The sequence below is a fragment of the Tyto alba genome, unplaced genomic scaffold, assembly GCF_018691265.1.
Source record: "Tyto alba isolate M040663 unplaced genomic scaffold, T.alba_DEE_v4.0 Super-Scaffold_21, whole genome shotgun sequence".
Lineage (NCBI taxonomy): Eukaryota > Metazoa > Chordata > Aves > Strigiformes > Tytonidae > Tyto > Tyto alba.
In genome coordinates this window covers 19,557,269-19,577,046 of record NW_024881295.1, presented here as the reverse complement: position 1 = coordinate 19,577,046, position 19,778 = coordinate 19,557,269, and the positions used below count along the sequence as shown (strand labels likewise).

At 42.9% G+C, this 19,778-nt stretch overlaps 1 protein-coding gene across 1 annotated transcript in view; it reads left to right on the top strand.

The window, feature by feature from the left end:
- Nucleotides 1–19,778, top strand: part of FAM180A (family with sequence similarity 180 member A) — a 28,258-nt gene that overhangs the window by 4,518 nt on the left and 3,962 nt on the right. The window lies entirely within an intron of this gene.

The following is a 19,778-nucleotide window of genomic DNA, read 5'->3' as shown; positions in this document are numbered from 1 at the left end:
TGTGTAAAGAATGTTTCTTCTCATGGAGGAAATGCAATATTTTCCTTTTCTCTGGCTCCCACTTGGAAAATTGCTTCAACTGCCCCAACTTCCCTGCTTGTTGCACCCATTCCAGTGACCTCACTGGAGCTGCAAATGGCTTGATCAATCTGCTGCAGAGGTTTATCCCACCTACCCCGAGTTTGTTCCTTAAGTCTGTACCAGTTCCTGGGAATTCATCTTTGTAGGTTGGAGTCTCCTGGTCTGGGGGTTTATTTGCCTGATGCAAATTATTACTGCACCAAGTATCGCAACTGTATCTGTAAAGAGAGGGAGGCACTGCCTGAAGGACAGTGTGGGACTGAAATTTAGAGGAATTAGCTTTGCAACTGGATGATGTGACATCACTTTAATTCAGGCATTAGCAACACTACTGATTAACAGACAGAGTAAGATGATGAAAAGCATTGCTGCATCTTAAAAACACCTTCCCCACACCCTTCCCTTCTTCCCAGGCTCAGCTTTGCTCCCAGTTTTTCTACCTCCTTCCCCCCAGTGGCACAGGGGACAGGGAATTGGGACCTCAGTCAGTGTTGCAGCTTCTTCCCGCTTAGGGTGGAAAAGAACTCTTTGCACTCTTCCCCTGCTCCATCGTGGTCCCCCTCTCACGGGAGACAGTCCTCCACAAACTTTCTCCAGCGTGAGTCCTTCCCACAGGCCACAGCCCTTCCCCAGCTGCTCCAATGTGGGTCCCCCCCCGCATGTTGCAGCCCTCCCAGCGCCAAACTACAGCAGTGGGCTCTTCTTCTTTCCTCAGAGTCCCAGCTTCCTCTAAGTGCAGCTGCCTGTCCCGGTGTGGGCTCCTCCACCCGCTTCAGGTCGGCGTCAGCTCCACTGCAGATCTCTGTGGGGGGCAGAGGGATGCAGCCCTGCTGTCTCACCATGGGATACAGGGGGTCTCTTCTTCAGGGCACCTCCTTCCCTTCCTCTTCCTTCCACCGACCTCAGTGTTCATAAGTGTCTTTCTCACGAGTCCCTTCCCACTTTCCCCTTCTCAAATATGTTATCACAGAGACACAGCTGCCATCGCTAATTGGCTCAGTCTTGGTGCAGAGGTGGGTCTGACTTGGAGCCAGGGGTGCTTTTGATAAGCTTCTCACAGGGGGGCCACTGTTGTAGCCCCTTCCCCCGCTACCAAAAACCCCAGCACACCCTCCCATTCCTTGTAGCAGATCCCTTGGGCATCAGCTGTGGTGGCAGTCTGAAACTATTAAACAAAACTATTGCAGGAAGAGCAAGGAGAGGACTGAAGAAATGTCTGGGAAGGGATTAGTTATTAGTACCTGGGAAAGCTGCTTGGTGTTGTGAAAGGTAGCTAGAATATAATAGTCTCGGATGGATTTAACCTGCGTAGGACAAATAGCCAACAGTGTAGGGCTGCGACTGTAATCAAAATCCTTTCTAGTGTGTCCCGATTCCCCAAATGTTCCTTTAGGGGCAGACTTAATTAATTTAACCTGCATGGAGGATGATCCCTGAATCAGAATTCACAGTGGATACCTGAAACTGAAAGGTGTACAAAGGATGCTTTAAAAAAAAAAAATCAAAGTTTATAATCCCTTCTAGGGCAATGATGTTAAACTGTGATGAGATCAGAGGGAGGATAGATTATAGAAGCTTCCACATTTTAGTTTAGATCACAGATGAATATTGTACTCTATAAAAGTAGTCATGCTGTTAACAAGGGAGGATCTAAGTGATTCTGAGGCTCTTTTCACCACAGGAAGCAGCCAAAAACTGGCTAAAGATTACAGCTCATACAGACATAAACTGGTTGACAGAATCAAAAGTTAAGAGAAAGGAGCTAGACAGATTTGAGGAAATCTGGGTAAGAACAAGAGGTAAAGTTGTTTTCTCTTTGGTATGTGCTAGACTATGTGAGAACTATGAAGGGAAAGCGGAACCAGTAGACTATTCTCAGCGATCCTGGTTCCACCCCAATACTGAGGACTGGCAAGTCAGTAAGACATCTGCTGCCACTTTGGTTGTTTTTTTAGGATTTCTGCATGCTGTAGTGTCCCATCTGTTTGCCTCAGTCCCAGGTATAGAACTGTCATGGGATCCGGATCACTCTACACAAGGGTCCTCATGTCCCAACCGAAGTCCAGCTCAGAAGCACCTCCTGCCATTCAAATCCCTCCTTACACTTCCACGTGAAAATAGGTCCCTTCACCTTAGCTTTAATCACCAACCTCACTGCTCTTAATGCATGCTGTTAAGCCAATGTTCCCTTCCATAGACAGAGCACCTCTGTTACGAATTAAAGAACCCATGTACATATACAAAGGCTGCAGAGCACGCTATGAGTCCCCTCCTGATGATCTTATACTTGACTGCTGGGCCCAGAGACCCCAATGGTACCTGGCATTATGCAAACACACAGAGTTAAAAAAAAGTCTTTCATTCTCCAAAGAACTTTCAGTGTAATTATGGAGAGGAAACATTAGCATCCCTTTTCATTGTGAGGCATGGAATAATTAAATCATTTGCCCCAGATCTCTTCAAGATGACTCTGTGTGTGTGTGTAGTCCTGTATGTTGTTAATAGTGGCGATTTTTTTTTTTTTTTTTTTTTTATTCTGTTTCTGAAGCATAAAGTGCTTTTCTTGTCTTCTTGGGGTAGATCATGCCAGATTCAGCAGGAGCATAATGATGTCTTGGGCAGAAAGAAGTCCTGTCAGAAGCACTGAATAGTATAAAGTAATTGGAAGGAAAGTCGGCAGGTCTTAATGAACATCATCAGGCTGCAGGTTCTCTGATTGCTCAAATAGTGACAGGCAGGATGTAAATTGCTGAGGTAAAGCCCAGAGTGGTGGAGCAATTAACTTTGCACACAGTGCCTGTGCTCAGGTTCAAGGCGGGGTAGGACCCAAAGGGCAGGCTTAGGGTGCTGGAGGTGACCACTGATGCTTGCCTACGTGCACAGCGTGCACCCACCTTGAACGGGGGCTCTGCAAAACCATGCGCTCTCCCTCTGCACCCCCGTGGCTCTGCTTGAAGGCAGCGGAGTCCATCCAAGGCGCAGAGAAGCTAGCAAAACAGGTGTCCTGGTGTGAAGTGGGCAAACCAGTCTGCTCCTTGCTTTAACTTTAAAAGCACTGAAATGTGCAAACCAGCACCACTGAAGTCAACGGGAGCTTTGCTACTCTCAAGAGTGAGGCCACAGTCTCAATCATTATCTGGAATTTGGTTTCCTGTAGTAACCCTGATTGTTAAAAGCTTCCAGCCCAAACACTGGGAAGCGTATTTGTTGGTTAAAGTGTTTTTCAGCAAAATGGCACTGGCATGGGTAAAGCTCATGCAGGTCACTACATGGTTAGCTGGTGGTGGGAAGCAGAGGAGGAAATGTATGAAAATATCATTAAAAAAAAAAAAAAGGGCAAATTGAGGATAAGCTACAAATAACACTTGTGGGGAGACACGTAAACAAAATTCCCCAAGAGGACTGTCGTTTATGAGGCTTTCTCTCACTCTGGAAGGAAAGGAAGCAGAGGAAGGGATCCTGTATGCTTCTATTGTCCCTGTGTCTCTCATTACCCTGGAATCCTGTTTTATTTCGCTATTGCTATGGCAGCTTGATGATATATCCCCCACAGCGTGCTCGATAATACAGATGTATCAAACTAGTCCAAGTGTCCACCACAAGTCACGGGGCTCCCTTGCCTACTCAATGGCTAAGGCTTAGCTGGCAACTCTTTTTATGCCCGCTCAGATGCTCCAGGCTGCAGCAACAACCTGGCTCCTCTTGCCTCCCTATCACGGTGCTTGTGTCGCGGCGAGCTCAGAACTGGGCTCGAGACTAAGAAAGTGAGGAGGAGAAAAGCGGAGTTAAATAAGCTCCACTATTCCCAGTTTCCACAAACATTCCTTTCTTCTGGTGAAAGTGTATGTGGGGCCTTTCCTGGCCCAGTTTGCCAGTTAGGTTTGGCACCCTCCCAGTTCCCTTGAGATCAGCATGCATTCCACTCATCCTCTGGAAATTCCTCCCTGGCCACAGGGAAACAGGTCACCAGCCAGGAACTAGGCTCCAAGCTCAATGAGCCTCTCTCTGCTCAGGAGGAGCCAGGTGGTAGCTAAAAAAAAAAGTTGCTGAGAAAGGGAAAAATAAATTGTTCAAAGCTCAGAGGTTATTTGAGAGGAAATGGGGCAGTGGAAGGGCGATGCTGCCCCATTTCTCATGTTGGAGATCCAAATGCACAAGGTCTTCTGTGATGCCTGCATGACCTCCCCACACCCTCTTGCATGGTGCTGGGGGAGCAGAAAACCTTGGTTAGGTTTTCCTAATTCTGAAGAAAGTAAACTGCACTGGACTCGATGTGGATATCTGCTGTGAGCCAGAAGACTAGGATTTCATTCTCTCCATCTATTTGGCTCATGGTGGTATGCCCCAAACAGAGCTGATGCTTCTAATCTCTTCTCTGTCTTGGAAAAAATACAGACTTCCCACTCTGAGAGGGCTTATTTGAGCCACGGAGAATGAGGCAAAGGCAAAAATCAGGGGACCTTAGAGAAAAAAACTGGAGGTAAAAATGACAAATGGAAAAAAACTAGCATGAATGAGAGGAAAAGAGGAAGATAAAGGAAAAGTGTGGAGAGAGAGAAAATTTGATAAATGTGGATGGGAAATATTAAAGCAGACACACGTTTAAGATTAGGGTAGCCCTCACCCCCTTGTCAGCATGGTATGCAACCCCATTTGAACCTGCCCTTCAGAAGATGTCCATCTGTCACAGCTGGTCTTCATCTTCTCCGTCTGCTGCTCAGGCTCCTGGGATGGTTGCATTTCTCTGGAGCTGGCACTGCCTTTTTCTCATGTAAGCAGGACTAGTGTCCCCACCAGCCTCTCAGCACAGCAAGATTATGAGATACACTTGCCTGGTCAATTCACCACTGGTCACAGTATGAAAAATAGTTACTGCTACTGAATCAGCCATATGTGGACGTCTCTCCATATCTTTTTTTTTTTTTTTTTTTTTCGTCTCCCTTTGAGCTTTCTAAACTATGTAGGTATGAAAAAAGATTCTTTCCACTGCCCAATAGTCTTTTTTTATTTCATGGAAGCTGCAAGAAACTTGTTCTTTTATAGGGCTATGGGGCTACGGTATATCCTATTAATACCAGTCAAGCTTTCCCATTAACACCAGTCATAGTGACAGTGCCACAGCTGCACAAATCCTTGTTCCCCCTATCAGTCCCTGGAGGAATGGATCAAGTTCTGCAAGTTCTTAGTATCATCTCTGGTTTTCATAATGCTCACAGCCATGACATTGTTTTTGTTTGTGCCTGGCTCTGAAGAAACACAAAGTAACTGTTTATTGAATTTATTTATTAAACACAGATTTTTTTTTGTCCAAGGGAACTGTTCATGCCTTAAGCCCCCTCCTAAAATAAAAGACATTTGAGGCATGCCTCATTTTTATTTACTGCAATCGTTTATGGCTTGGCACTGAACAAACTCAATTTCCAGTTAAACACTACTTGTAGACATCCTAATATAGTACAGCATGTGTTAAGTGAAACCACTGATTTGTCATAGTCACAGTAACTTCTGGTTTTCTGGATTGCCATGCCCATTTGGCAGAAAGTTTTGGAAGGTAATAAGTCTAATGGTAAAAACATACATACTTCTTGTTTTGTTGCCTTCTACCACCTGGGTTTTCAATAAACAGAGCTCAAAGAGGTGGACCTACCTTGACTTGTATTTAGCAAATCTAAAGTTCAGTTGGGTCCTCATAAATAGACAAGGATAGAAAAGTACCAAAAGATTTTTCCACGCTGAGGTGTCCCATCACAGGAATCAGATGATACAGTCGGGCCCAGCCAGGCTCCAGTGACAAAGGACAGTATGTGACTGCCGTGTTGGGCTCTCCAGCAGAAGGAGGAGGATGATGTGGCCCTGCTTCCATGCAGGATGCCTGGGAGAAGCCAGGGTGAAACGAACAGGCAGCACGGTGCCTGAGCTCAGATCAGAGGATCCCAGTTTTGACGAATGGACTACAGATTACAGGTGTCCTCTGTCAACCATCAAGAAAAGTCAAAACCTACTTTCTGGCCCCGGCTTGGGGTTTCTGGCTATGCTATCTAACCTTCCTGCCTTTCTGGAGCAGGTCTCTGTTTCTCACTGCGCCCCATCTCTCCCTAAAACAAGCCCTGCTGCACAGAGGGAAGCCAGCAGCCACTTGGCTGAGGTCTGGGTAATTCTGGACTCTCTGGATGGAGGGAAACCTCCAGGAAAGCAGAGAGGTGAGAGGGGGATTGAGACGTTTAGCAATGGGACTGAGAAAGATGAGGCAGTCACACAGACTGGGGGCTTGTCTTACCACGGTGCTGTATTTCTCATGTTCACAACAGGGAAATGCTATGGGCTCCAGCTGATGAAGAAGTCTATCTTTAAAGGGTCTGCCTGGTAAATAGTTAAACGTTAGGGATACCATGAGAAATTTTATTTCCCTGGAAAGACACTCATTTTCTAGCCAGAAATTGTATTTAGGGAGCAGGCTGTTGGACATTTGCTGGGAATTTCTGGATGCCCTTCAAACCCTGAATGACTAACTGCATGTGCCACAGAGCATCAATCCAGCACGCATCCGGTTATGTCAGCCCTAATCTCTGTGCATGCTGCTCACAGCCAGCGTGGTCCAGCTGAGGTGAGCTCCAAAGTTGAACAGCATGTGCACATATAACCTCCAAAGGAACAGATGGGGATTCTTCAGCAAAATATCACCATCAAGGAAAAGAGCTCAGTTTCTACTCGCACAAATCTGTCGGTGAGGTAAATGTAATCAACTCATCACATGCCCTAAATACTCTATACCTCTCCCTCTTTTCTATTTACATGATCAAAGACGGAAATGTGTATCGTGTCCAGCTGGCTTTTCAGACTCATCTATGATGAGCTTTTCACTCGTGGCTGAATTCATGCTGCCCATCAAGACGCAAACTGTCAAAGAAACAAATGGATCTCCCTTGATGCCTCTGTACATGAACGCTGCTGGACCTCAGCACCCCCTGAATATCTGCCAGCTGAGGTGGAAAAGAGTGCTAGTCCTTACTGCAATTCAGCTGGAAGCAACTAGTTGAACATATTGTTGTTTACATATCTGTTTTTAAAACACAGTCCATTTCCTTACGGGTGCTTTTGTTGAAAAAGTAGTTCATGCATTATGTAAACAAAGTTAGAAACCATCTTCTGAGTGTCCCTTTCACAACAAACTGGAGCACTCACGCCAGCCTCTCTCTGTAACCCATTGCAATGGGTAACAGCTACTAATTTGGTGTGTCTGAGGAGCTCAGCCATGACAAAATTGTATTCTGCTTCATCTGTAATACCTGTACACTACTCAGAGGGCAAAACAGAACTTAAAGGCTAGCATTTAGAAGAATAAATAGGGGAATAAGTAGTCCCTGCCTTATTCTGTGACCATGCTAAATGTCAATCTACCCTTATAAATGATTAGTTTGCTGTATTAGTGTGCTCCAGCATCTCAGACAATGATTACTTCTTACCTATAGGCTGAAGATCAGTAATAAAATTCCCCTAATATAATAAAAAGATGTCATATAAAGATGATGTAAGATGAATATCAATTGCATGTTCATAACCAGATGATCTCTATAAGCTTACTTGAGAGATCATCATCACTAACAAGCTGAGGAAGAACTGTCATGCAGAATTATCACATGAAGAAGGCTAGTTTTAGCATGGAATGCTACTCTAGGAACAAGACAACAGATGTCAGATCAGCCAAACCATTTTTCATTAGCAGCCTATAACGACAACCCACGGAGTGTATACATACTGGCAAAAACTTTAAGTGAGCACATTTCCTTATGCAAGCTTCAGAGTGTTTGAATTAGTAAGAAGAAAGCCCAAATCCAGGAAAAGACAGATTGAAATTTACAATAGGAGTATCACAGAAGCTTATCTAAAGTGTTTCTCTACAATAATAATCTCGTCTTTACCAGTCCCCCCACACACAGAGGAGTTAAATCAAAGAACAAACTCCCAGCTGGTTTCAGTCAGCAATATGATAGATGTTTTCACTGAAAATCAAGTCTTCCTCCCATTCTCCAAATTTATTATTCCTAAATTTAGAGCATGAGGTCACTGACATTTTTTCCTTAAACATTTACTTAGACTATTTTTCTGTAAGCCAAAATTTATTTTACAAGTTCAGCTCAAAAGATTCTAAGAGAAGAGAATGTATGGTAAGGAAGAATAGCACTGAACCAAATACACAGGGCAAATTGGCAGGGTCCTCAAGGGCTGGGAGCTATTGAGAGGTGGTATCCATAGGGGCAGGAACTTCAGCCGAGAAAGATGTTGAGTTTTGAGTTTCCATCAATTTCAGGAGCAACGGTTGGCATTTTGTGCCTTTCGGGTCACACTCCTCAGAAAACAAGATATTTCGGTTATTTTGCTGGCTGTAGGATTTCTGTAAGCCTGAATCTAACCTCCTTCTCTTCCCTCCAATCCCAAGCATGCCTGTCACAGCACCGGGGTCTCTGTGACCCGGCTGCCCATGGAGCAGCATCACGGGGCTACTGGTGCCAGCTCAGGTCATCTGAGGACCTTGTCCACAGTGTCAAGCTGCCTTTAGCAATTTGCAATACTCAAGGTTCTGGAAGGGATTTCTGTATTTAATGGTGAGTCCAGTTGTATGTCAGTCTCAGCTTTATTTCAGCAGATTGTGAAACCTGAAAGAGCTAGGAATAGTTGGATATTTTAGGAGAACGTGAAATAGCAAGGAACAGTGGAAAAAGAGCAGCTTTGTAAAATGAAAATCCCATAGGTGTGTTTGTGGAGTGGGGAAGGCAGCTATAAAAATGATCCACTTCATTCATTCTTCATATTTTCTTGTTATGTTTCTGGCAATGACACAAATGTTGTATTGGCCCACCATTGCATCTGCACACATTGAAATCCACTGATAAGTTTTTTTGTGGATGATTATATTTGAGTTCCATTATTTTTTTTAGTATTATTTTCACGCAGGTGCAGAAATTAACATAACAGGGCTCAGACATTGATGCAGGTGTGAACTTGTCAGAACAAATGCCCCCTCACGCTCACCCTCACTCACCACTCCAGGAGAGACACGTGGTTCCCCTGCCTCTTCCCCAGGGATACAGCACGGCTTTTCACCCTTCATGTTCGGCTCAGCTGGCAAAACAGCCATACCAGTCCAGTTCAGAGACATACCCGAATCCATCTTCATCTCTGAGTTACTTTTTCAGACTTTGTATCTTCGTCATCACTACTAGAAAACATACAATGTTTTGAAAAGGGGTTGTCTCCAGAAACAACTAATTTCCTCACAAAAAAGAACCCAGTATGCCCCTGCTTTATTGTTTATTAGGCTAGGCTGATTTATATGATTTCTCCATCCAGCGCATATTCATGTCATTAAGAAAACCAGCAGCAGGTGCACTGACATTTGGAGCTCAATGAACAGCTGGAAAGGCAGCTGGGGTTTCTGTGTTTTTGAAGAACAAATGAAATCCCAGAGCTGAGGAAGCAGAAAACTGGGATTTATGTATTCTCCTAGCAATTTATTTCAACTCACATGAGAATTTGAAGGAAAGAGGAAGACAATTATGTTTCTTTCTAATCTGAAGGAGAAGAAATGGTCAATGTAATTCTTATTCCTCCTCAGTTTTGAGTTGCAATATTGATACTTAGTGAGTTTGAGGAATAGCTTGTTGTTTTGCATGTGTGCTACTATATGTGGGTGGGCAGTTCATACATAGATAATTAGTTTTTATCAGTTAAATAACAGTTTCTAGAACCACCATCAAATACTTTAATTTATTTGTTAGTTGAAACTACTCACAGATGGCTTAAGTGAATAATTCCAGGATCCCCATCATTTCTTCTGTTTTTCTTCACCTCAACTAACAGCTCCATGATCTCAGTGGGACAGTTCCCATAGGTTAATATAGCACAAGATAGTTCAGTCAACAATAACAAGAAACCTTCATTATTTTACTTAATCTGCAGATCATATGGCCATGAATTTTAAAGTCAGAATGCTCATGTATTTTTTCAATTTGGCCACCTGCACAGAATTTCATGTAGTGTCCCTTTCAACAGATCCAATGCATTGTGTTTTATTAATGCATATCTTCAGAAAAGGCAGACGGTTTGAACTGGAAGACATCATGAGATGAAAATGTAGTAGGGCATTGTCATTCTCCCAGCTAAAAGGGCAAGGTCATTTCAAAGAGATCTCCTAAATCTACATAGTATTGTAGATATTTAGATAAAGCACAAGATACTCTCTGAATAGACATTTCATCGAACTAGTCAATAACAACAGTTAATACCTGGACTGAAGAATCTGAGCTGTCATTCATGATAATGAAACAAAATTCATATTTCTCCCTGCTAGGTCTGTTGTTCAAATTGGACCTTTGATTCCTTTCTCACCATCCAGTCTTGGAAGAGATTTTAGATATTCTTTGTGCCAGTTGAATTTACTCTGTTAAAAGTTCAGGGGGATGTAAGTGTTGAAGGGAAAGGAGGGTTTGACAGCTAGTGGTCCTGCAGCTGACCCTTACCTGTAGCAGGAGCAGTGACTACACCAGTTGAGATTGCTGTCCACAGGAAGGAGCCCATGAGCTTGGTGGTTAGATCAAGGATGTGTAGGCATCAGGAAGGGCTTCTGCTTTTCCTAACCAGGGCCGATGTCCATCCTTATGTCATCTGAGAACTGGAATCATCACCATATGTCCTAAGAGTAGTTGGACCACACTTGCACTGGGAGTTTCTCACATGCAGGAGTGCTGCTGGCGTAGCAGCTGGGATGGGCAATGAGACAGCTAAAGTCTACCATTCTTTTTTTGGTTCGTTTTTTTCCCTTCATTCATGATCAGACAGATCCCTGGCTTAGCTCGCTGTGTGGCCACACAAAACGGGTGTCGGCACAAAGGGAAGGAGGGAGAGCCTGGCTGAGGGGCAGGCAGCTGCAGCTGTGATTAGGTCAGCCTCGGCCAAACCCTAGCTACTCAGTCGCCTTTGCCTGACAGGAAACCAAGGAAGCCTGACTGAAAAAGAAATTACAACAAAATGTGAAAAGGCCGTTCTTAGCTACTGGACGCCTCTCCTCTGTGCTCAGTGTCTCAGTTCTGTATAAATACGTCCCTGGGAGGTGGTGCAGGGCTTGAGCACACCCCTTTGGGCTCTGTGATGCTAATAGAAAAAAGGCCGGGAACTGGAGAGAGAGATGTAATTTTGAAGGTCTTTCCTTTCAGGGGAGCAACAGCATGATACACAGAGCTCTTGGAGCTGCTGCAGCTCTGTCTTCTCCCATGAGGCAGAGCTCTGATTTCCATTGGTCTTGCACCGTTGTTCAACGGGAGAGTCATCCACCTCGCTCTGCTCCTAGGGCCCATCCCCATGGCTCAGCCCCAAAACATGAACACCCAGCTGTATTTCTTCCCTCCCTCCCTCCTTCCCTTCTCTGTTCCTTCCCGGGAGAAATTGAAACAGATTGGATCATCATTATATCCCTTAACTTGTTAATTTGTAAGAAATGCTTTCAAATGTGTTTAATTGATATTGCTTTGTGTCTTCCCCTTGCATAAGGGCTGTTGTGAGGAACACAGATAAGGAAGGAGAGGTGACCCTGCAGTGAAGACAAGGATATAAAGCACTGGTTCATTTCTCAACTCTGCCTGAAATTTCCTGTATTACCAAAATTGCTTATTGCCTCTGTGTCAAACCTGTGGAACAGGGCTGATATTTCCTTCATTTATTGCTGCTCTTCACTCATATAGTGTTCACCATAGCTTATCCCCAGTTCCTGGTAGTATGGCAGCAAACTGAAGCATAACAGTGCATTTCACTTACTTCTTCATTCCTTCAGATTCTCTGTGCACATTTTCTCTCTCCACACCTTCTGTGGCAACTTTATTCCAGCATGTTAAAGGCCTCTCTTGACTGAGTTCATCTTTTTTTTTTTTTTTTTTTTGTGAGAGTAAATCATTCCAGGTGGGGACACCCTCCTTATGACCAAGGGAGGAATAAATAACACAGCATACATTGCTCCAGGCTAGGAACAGGTGAAAATACTGCATAATGGAAATTCCATCTGAGGGAATAAATTCTCAGACCGTTTATTTGGTTGATGCTAGTCATATCTTTGAAACCATTTTACTTAAATCATAAAAGGAAAAAATATCCTCCATCTCTCACAAACACAGGCTCAGATGCACCATTTCCTTCTCCAGCAATATCCATTTCTGTAAACATAAGGTTTTTTTGGTCTGTCTAAAACACCTTTACATTTCTTATTCATGCCAAGTAGCTAGAAAGGCTATTACCACTCTAGTTTTTATATAGTATCCTTGTTGGATGTTAATGTAATCTAACATATCTCAGGACATTTATGAAGCATGGAAACGTAGGTTGGAGTATGTTCTGTTTTATAGAACTGAGACATCCTTTCAGAATATGTGTGTTTATGAAAAAGGAGATAAATTAGTAAAAGGTAACTTTGAAAAAACTGATTAGGTGATGAAGTAAGGAACTGAATACAATGTTATTAATTATAAGTATTTTAAATCGATTTCTTTTTCTAAGAATGGTGTTATCTGTTGCCAAATTCTGTAGGGAGAACTACTTCCTACATCCTCATTGACAAAACTTAGACTTTCAAGACGGAGTTTTTTTCTTTTAATCATCCTTTTTATAACTAAAGAGGAAACAAATGTCTATTCTCACTTTTAGCCAACATGCAGGAATAAAGAGAGACCATTGCCGCTATTTATTTTAGTCATAGGAGATACGATAGCAAGGATATGGAACTGAAAGTAAAAAGAGGCAAATTCTCCTGGTAGCTGCTTTTAAGAATGTGCTAGTTCATGTTAGTTTGTAATTAAAATGTCTTCTCCATCTCGCTGCTGTGTTCTCCTAAGGGGCATTGGGATTTAATCTCCCAATAATGGAGATTTAAATGCATTAAAGTTGGAACGCAACAGCCTTTGCATTGCACTTGTTGTCATGGGAGCTACTTATCTGAGTAACTGCAATTGCAGGTACAAGTTTCAGAAGCTAGCCTATAGCACTGCAGGGCTTTTTCCTTGTCTGTCTAGGTTTTTGTGTGTGTTTCCCTTATTTTATGCCTTATTCTTCCCCCAGCTTCCTGCTCTTTCCATTTCTCCTGTGCCAGGACAAAGTATTCAATCATTTTTTACACAGCAGTTTTGATACAGAAAAGAAAACAGTCAGGAAGCACAGAGGAACTATGCCCGAGCACGCTCCGCTGCAGGGCTGACCAGCCAAAGCTCAGGGTCTGCCCTGGCAGTGGCTGCAGTGGTGAACAAACATGCACCTTGCAGGTGGTGAACATGCACCCCTCTGGGGATGAAGCAAGAGTAGGGCAAGAAGTAAAGAAAGATAGGATTACTAGGCATAAGACCTGTTCATCGCTTATTAACACTGCACTTTTTGTGCTTTGCGTTACTACTTTCACCGCCCAACACACACCTCTCATAGGACAGCACCACTTCACCCAGGAAATGTTTCTGGTACCAAGATCTGCTGCAGGCACAAGCAAGGTAGTTGCTCAGGACAGCAAAATATTTAGTGACTTTGACAGCACTTCCCATACACTGTTAAAGAACTACTCTTGTGAGCATTTCAGACATTTGCCCTAAGATCCAAAGCAACAGTGACTTCTAGGAGCTGCCCAGGACTCTCTGCAACAAAATAAGTTCAGCCAGCCTAGACCACTCATAATTTTTACATAGCATTATAACGGCTGCCGTGTCTGCCTATACAATCACCTTGTGGACAGTGTTGAGTTCATTTGCTTTGGCAAATGCTTGAATTCATCTTGAACAATCATCTCTATCTTTCAATCAGTGCTAGGGAGAAAATCTGTTATCAGGTTATCAACAAATGTCTTCTCTTGACAGGAGCCTCTGAGAGCACTGATATCTATTTAGTGCAAATTCCAGGCAGGTTAGAGAAGAATGTCATGACACAAGGAACAATTCCAGCTCGCTAGTGGAACCAGCTTATGCTCCAGGCTAGCTAACAGCAAGCTTAAAAGGGTTATGCATCTGACCCAGGAGATGGCTTTTTCGACTCTTGCAGAAGCTGACATAAAAAAAAGGCCACACATGACCACAGATTTTATTTATTTACTTTTCTAGCCATGTGAAGTTTAAGCTAAGGAAAAACTCACACCTCTAGAGGATAATTCAAATGCTGTTTCTCTGGACTTGTTATAGGACAGAACAGAACAACAAGAGCCAATTAACTTATATTAAAAAATATACATAATTTACCACGTCTTCATGAACAATAATCTATAAAGTTTTACATTTTCCTTTCCTTTCATTTAGGGGGAAGTATGCATATTTGTTTCCATGCACAAATGCACTCACAGGAGTGAACAATGATTCTGTAGTAAAGACTTTTATTCCCTGCTTTACCAACAAGATAAAGCCAAATAGGGAGAAATTGCTGTCATTATAATTTGGGATGCATTAACTTCTTTCTATTGAGGTCTATGGGTCCTGACTTCAAAAGCTTTGAGCTGGAAAGGGAAACTTTTGTTGTGAGGGATCAAGCTGGATGTACTGTTGTGCTTCTAACAGTTTCTCACTACTAAGGTGTAGTGGTGAGCTTGCAATAAAAAGATGGTTGTGGTGGTCTAAGAGGTTGTGGTTTTGCAGAGCCGTATTAATCCCTGTCAACTGCTGGTGAACACCTAAAGGACTTTCAGAGATCACTTTTCCTTCCTAAGTCCATCACTGAACAGGAACTGCTGCTGCCTCTGCAACTGCTCCCTGCCTTCCACTTCCAGAAATAGGGGGCTGGTCCCAGGGAGCCAGTGATGCCCAAATAAATGATTTTCATGACTTTCTTTAGAGTCAGGTCCTAGTAATCTAAGACAGGAAGACACAACTGGCAGCCTGCTTACTGAATTTGGCTTATAGAACAACTCCAGCTGGGCCACTGCCTTTCCCTATGCCAACAGATGACTCTGCTTTGCTTGCAGGGAGTCAGGAGTTTTGGCCCACAAGTCCTTCTTGTTCCGCTACTCCTCCCATCCTTCATGAAAGGGGACCCGCTGTAGCAATGACATAGCGCTTTTCCATGCCCCTGAAGTCAATCAAAACAATTCCTCCTGAGTCATGACCCGAGTTAAACTGTGTTCATGTCCCTGGGAGCCCCAGGGAGCTGTACATGCTTTGGAACAATGGTCTGTACAGGGCCTGATTCATGCTCTTGGCTTCATACCTTTTCATAAGAGAAGAAAAGGGCGTTGATGATGCACAAATAATTGAGCATTCCTGCTTCTATGCTTTGCACTTATTAGGCAAACATCACAGGCAGCAGTTGGGAAATCATGAGCAGGAATGTGAACTGGAAAGCAGAACTAAACATCTGTACCTTCATCAGGGAAACTGCATGGAATACCTGGGAGATCATGTGGATAATGAGGTCCAGAAAATTCTGGCACAGTTCTTAAGTTGAAAACATCTTTAAAATAAAGCTATTGTCAGCCTCCAATGTGATGTTACATTTAAAACTTCCAAGTTATCATGAGCTAAAGAGTTGGAAGCAGGCCAACAAGTTGGCAAACATGGTTGCAGCTTTTATTTAAAAAATGGAGTTGAGTCAATAGAGCTGTAGAAGACTTGATGGACTCCTGCAGTGAGCAGTGCAGAAAAGAGGGATTCCTGCACCACATTTTGATGGGCCCTTTTAGCCACCCTTAAGACTAGAGTTGTTGGCCGCTCATCGTCTTCAGGCACGAGCAGTGATGAGCTCCAGGACACAAGATGAGGCCACTGAGGGTCGGGCAGGTAGTTTGGGAGGGGGGTGGCTGTGCTCAGGCACACTGCTCCCATCCACCTCCATCCCCGAGGCCTCAGTGGGCAACGTGGGAGCTCAGATCAGGGAGCACTCCCAAGGCCTATCTGAAGAAGGGCTTTGGAAGAGGATGACCCTGGTAGTACACAAATATATCATAGAAAATATTTTCAGTAAGGACAATCAAAATCGTATTTTCCTACCTCATCTCTGCATATCATAAGCTTTTTGTTATGTGACTATTCAACCCTTAGGACAGAAGCACCTACATCTACATTCAAGACAGCTTGACACATTTGTAAAAGAAGTAAAAACAATAATTCAGTAAGAGTGTCTCCATCAACTTCAGTGATCACTGGGCTGGACTTTCTCTGTCAATACTGAATAGGGATCTCTGCTCCTCAGACTTTCACATCTACTGCCATTGAAATTAACTGGCTGCAACAGCGACATAAAATGACGCATGTTACTCTGCATCTTCCTATGACATAATTGCATGATAGCTTCACAGCGAACTCCCTTGGGGAAGAAAATAGTAAAGAGATGGTTTGTCACAGTAATACTCATCTGCCCAGCTAATGCATGTCAAAGATGGAAGGAAATGCAGGAAGAAGTCAAGTCAGCAGAGAAGTTGCAAGTGGAATTTGCAATCACTAAGTGCAGAAACTGTCTGCAAAGCTTTTTTTTTGTCTCAGCTTTTGTGCTTAACTTACATGTATGTTAAGTCCGTGTAATGAAAATCAGAGAGTGCTTGCTCTAAATGCTCACACAATCTCAGAGGAACTCATGAATTCATGTAGAGCACTGTGAAGGGAGTGATGGTAGAAGGATTTGACTACTGTGCAGAAAGAGAGAGAAAGGGAAGGACTGAAATAAAATGTGGATCAGGAAAACCAGATCACTATGACAAATACAAATGAGCTCTGAAAGAGTTTCTGAGTAGAGTCTCTAAGATCTGTAACACAGTTTGATATGTTTTGGGAACGAGATAATGAGATGAGGGAGTCAGTGCTAGCCTGGTCCCTACAGAGAATGGCATGCTTCTGATACGCATACAAAGTCCTTTCTCACAATATAACAGCTCAGGCTATCCCTTTGAATCTCCTAACTGAATCTGCGTTATCCTGGGGACAGCTGGAAAACCCATCGGCTTTCTGAGGTGTTACCTAGGATATAGCAAGTGGGTCAGTACTAAATCAGGAATATGGCATTAATTTTAGTGTGAGTCCTTCACTGAGGCTTCTCTGGATGGGTGGTGATGGGCATAATCTGATGACTCCTAGCTCAGCTCCACGGTGGGAATCTGCACCTGGTCTGAAAGCTAAAAGCAGTCAGTGTGATGACAATAAACATGACAGTACTGAAGCACGATGCCACAGACACCTTTTCCATGGCTCAGGGAATATTTGAGATGTAAACCATCTGCATATGAAGAGGTACTCTGTACTCTGAGGCTGTTTCCACTGAAAGGGCATCTAAAAGAGATAAAAATGAATCGTCATCATTATGGACTGGATTTCTGACAGCTGCTTAGTAATTAGTTTTAATTGCCTGGTAATAAAAGTTTTAATTATTCAGCAATTAGTGCTTGAAGTTTCAAGTGCTACACATGCACTCAATTGCATTCTCAAATTGCCAAGAGTGAAAGGTGGAATAGCTCCAGTGCGTCTCAGCAAAGCCCAGAGCAAGACGGGTGAATGTCAGTGATGTGCTCCATCATAGCAGCAGAAAATGGGTATAGTCCCAGTTGCTAGTGGTAAGCTAGCCAAACACTCTCCCAGAGAAGAACCTGCAGAGACCTTGTGGCCTTTCCCAAACTCTCCACCTCCTTGGCTGGGCCAGAGGAGATGCTCAGGTGGCAAAGGCATCACTTTGGGGAAAGGCTACTGCAGAGATCAAGTCCTTTTCAACATCTCTGTTCTGTTACTTGGTGCATTCCTTTCTTCAGGCTTTTAGTCGTGTACCCTGCAAGAACTATTTGGTTATTTAAACAAGTTTTAACCTAAACTCATATGGATCCAATAGGAAGCACCTAGCTCCATAGGTGTTTTACCAAAATTCCTGAAAGCCATCCCTGTAGGATGCATTTACTCTTAGTAGTATCCAGCTGCAGTATGTTTATTGCAATTCAACAAACTATTTTACCTATACTATATTCCCTAGTTAATTCAAGGCCAAAATACCCTTTGCTGGGTCAAGCATGAATTACTTCATACCTAGTATTATCCCAATTAATTTTCCTTATGCTAGATGGTATAAGTCCTAATTAGTACAATCTCTGAGGGCCTGGTTTCTTTCTCCTTGTATTACTAGAACTTAAATATCATTAACAAGTCAAACTTTAACAAAGTCAACAGTTGGCAATGGCCCAGGAAACAAGACTGCATTTAGGTGAGACAGTCTAGAAGGAACTGCATATTCGTGATCTGCTTGGGTAATCAAGGAGGCAAATTGTATGAGGAACCATGTAGTTGGGGAGCAGGGACAACTCTTCCATAAAATAATTACAGTTGCTCCAGCTTTTTTTTACAGGCTCAGCAGAGAAAGATTTAAATGGTGTTCAGGATTTCTATAGGCAGCATGCAAAATCCATTGCAAGAACTTTGGAAAAATAAGGCAAAATTGATCTAGTAAAAATATTTCATGGAAAAAAGTCTGGTAGAGAGGGGGTGGGATGAAACTTTTCAGACATTCGAAGTAAGCTGCATGTTCTATTAAATGTTATTCGTAATGGTAGAACTCTAAGTTTTGAGGGGGGAAACATAGTGCTTTTCAAAAGGTGGTTTTTATCCTTTTTTAAACTGGTTTCCAAATTTATCTATTTATAAACAAGAGTTAAAGTTGAGAAATTAAGTTTATGAGGAAATGCATCAATAGTCACATAAGCACAGGTTTTAAAAAAACTTCCTGTTTCTGAGTATTAGAAAAAATCCAGCAAATCCAAACTATGCTTACCTAAACATCAACATCTAAATCACATACACAAAAACATTAAACAAAACAGATTTTTTTCCCTCTGCTCTGAAAGGAACTTATACCTTTTAAAAGCACCTAGTTACCTGGTTAGTAACCTAGTTAGTAACTCAGAGCATTTAGGTGGTCTGTAATATAACATCAGATGTTTTCTGTACTCCAGACTGTACAGGTCATTAATTCCATAAATGCTCTACCTCACTGGGGTGCTGAGTCCAGGGGCTATACATTTGTTTTCTGTCTCATTTCTCTGAGACAATATCTGTATTACACTTTGGAATGGTGAATAAATACCTAATAATAGCAGATTTTGCTGTTTCTAGCTATAACACTGTGAAGTATTAAAGTCATAATAAATTGAGATTTAGCTCATTGAATGTGGCTGTCTTGTTTAAGCTTGTAAAAGGCTCAGTGAATAGACATAGACATCTCCAAAGGGTGAGTCACTCCTTCCAGACATATATGCCCAGGACAGATGAGGTGATCTACTCTCTGGAGGAACTGTCTCTATCAACTAAGGAGAGATCAACTTTTAGACAGCTGAAACCAGGAGAAATGTAGGGTCTTAGAAGTTTGACAGTAGGAGAATGGCCTGAAGAGTGTAGGCTTTGCTGAGAGTCAGTATTAATGTCCCCTTGCAGAGCCAGGAAAAGAACATCTATTTCAGGCAACGTTGATGTTGCAGTTACCATTATTATTCCTTACACCATGGCTGCACCTCAGAGTCCCAGGCTTGGATTATAAACCACTCTATGTTAGACACTGTAAAGACACAGGACAATGAACTAACAGTCTTCATCCCTTGTAGGTTATAGTCAAAGCAGTCCATGCTGCTCATTTTATTCACAGTGAGAAGTCATACTGCACAGTAAGTCTTTGCAACAGGCAGCTCTTTGGTTGAATATAGTATTGAAAAGTGCTTCCCCTCTTCAATGTTT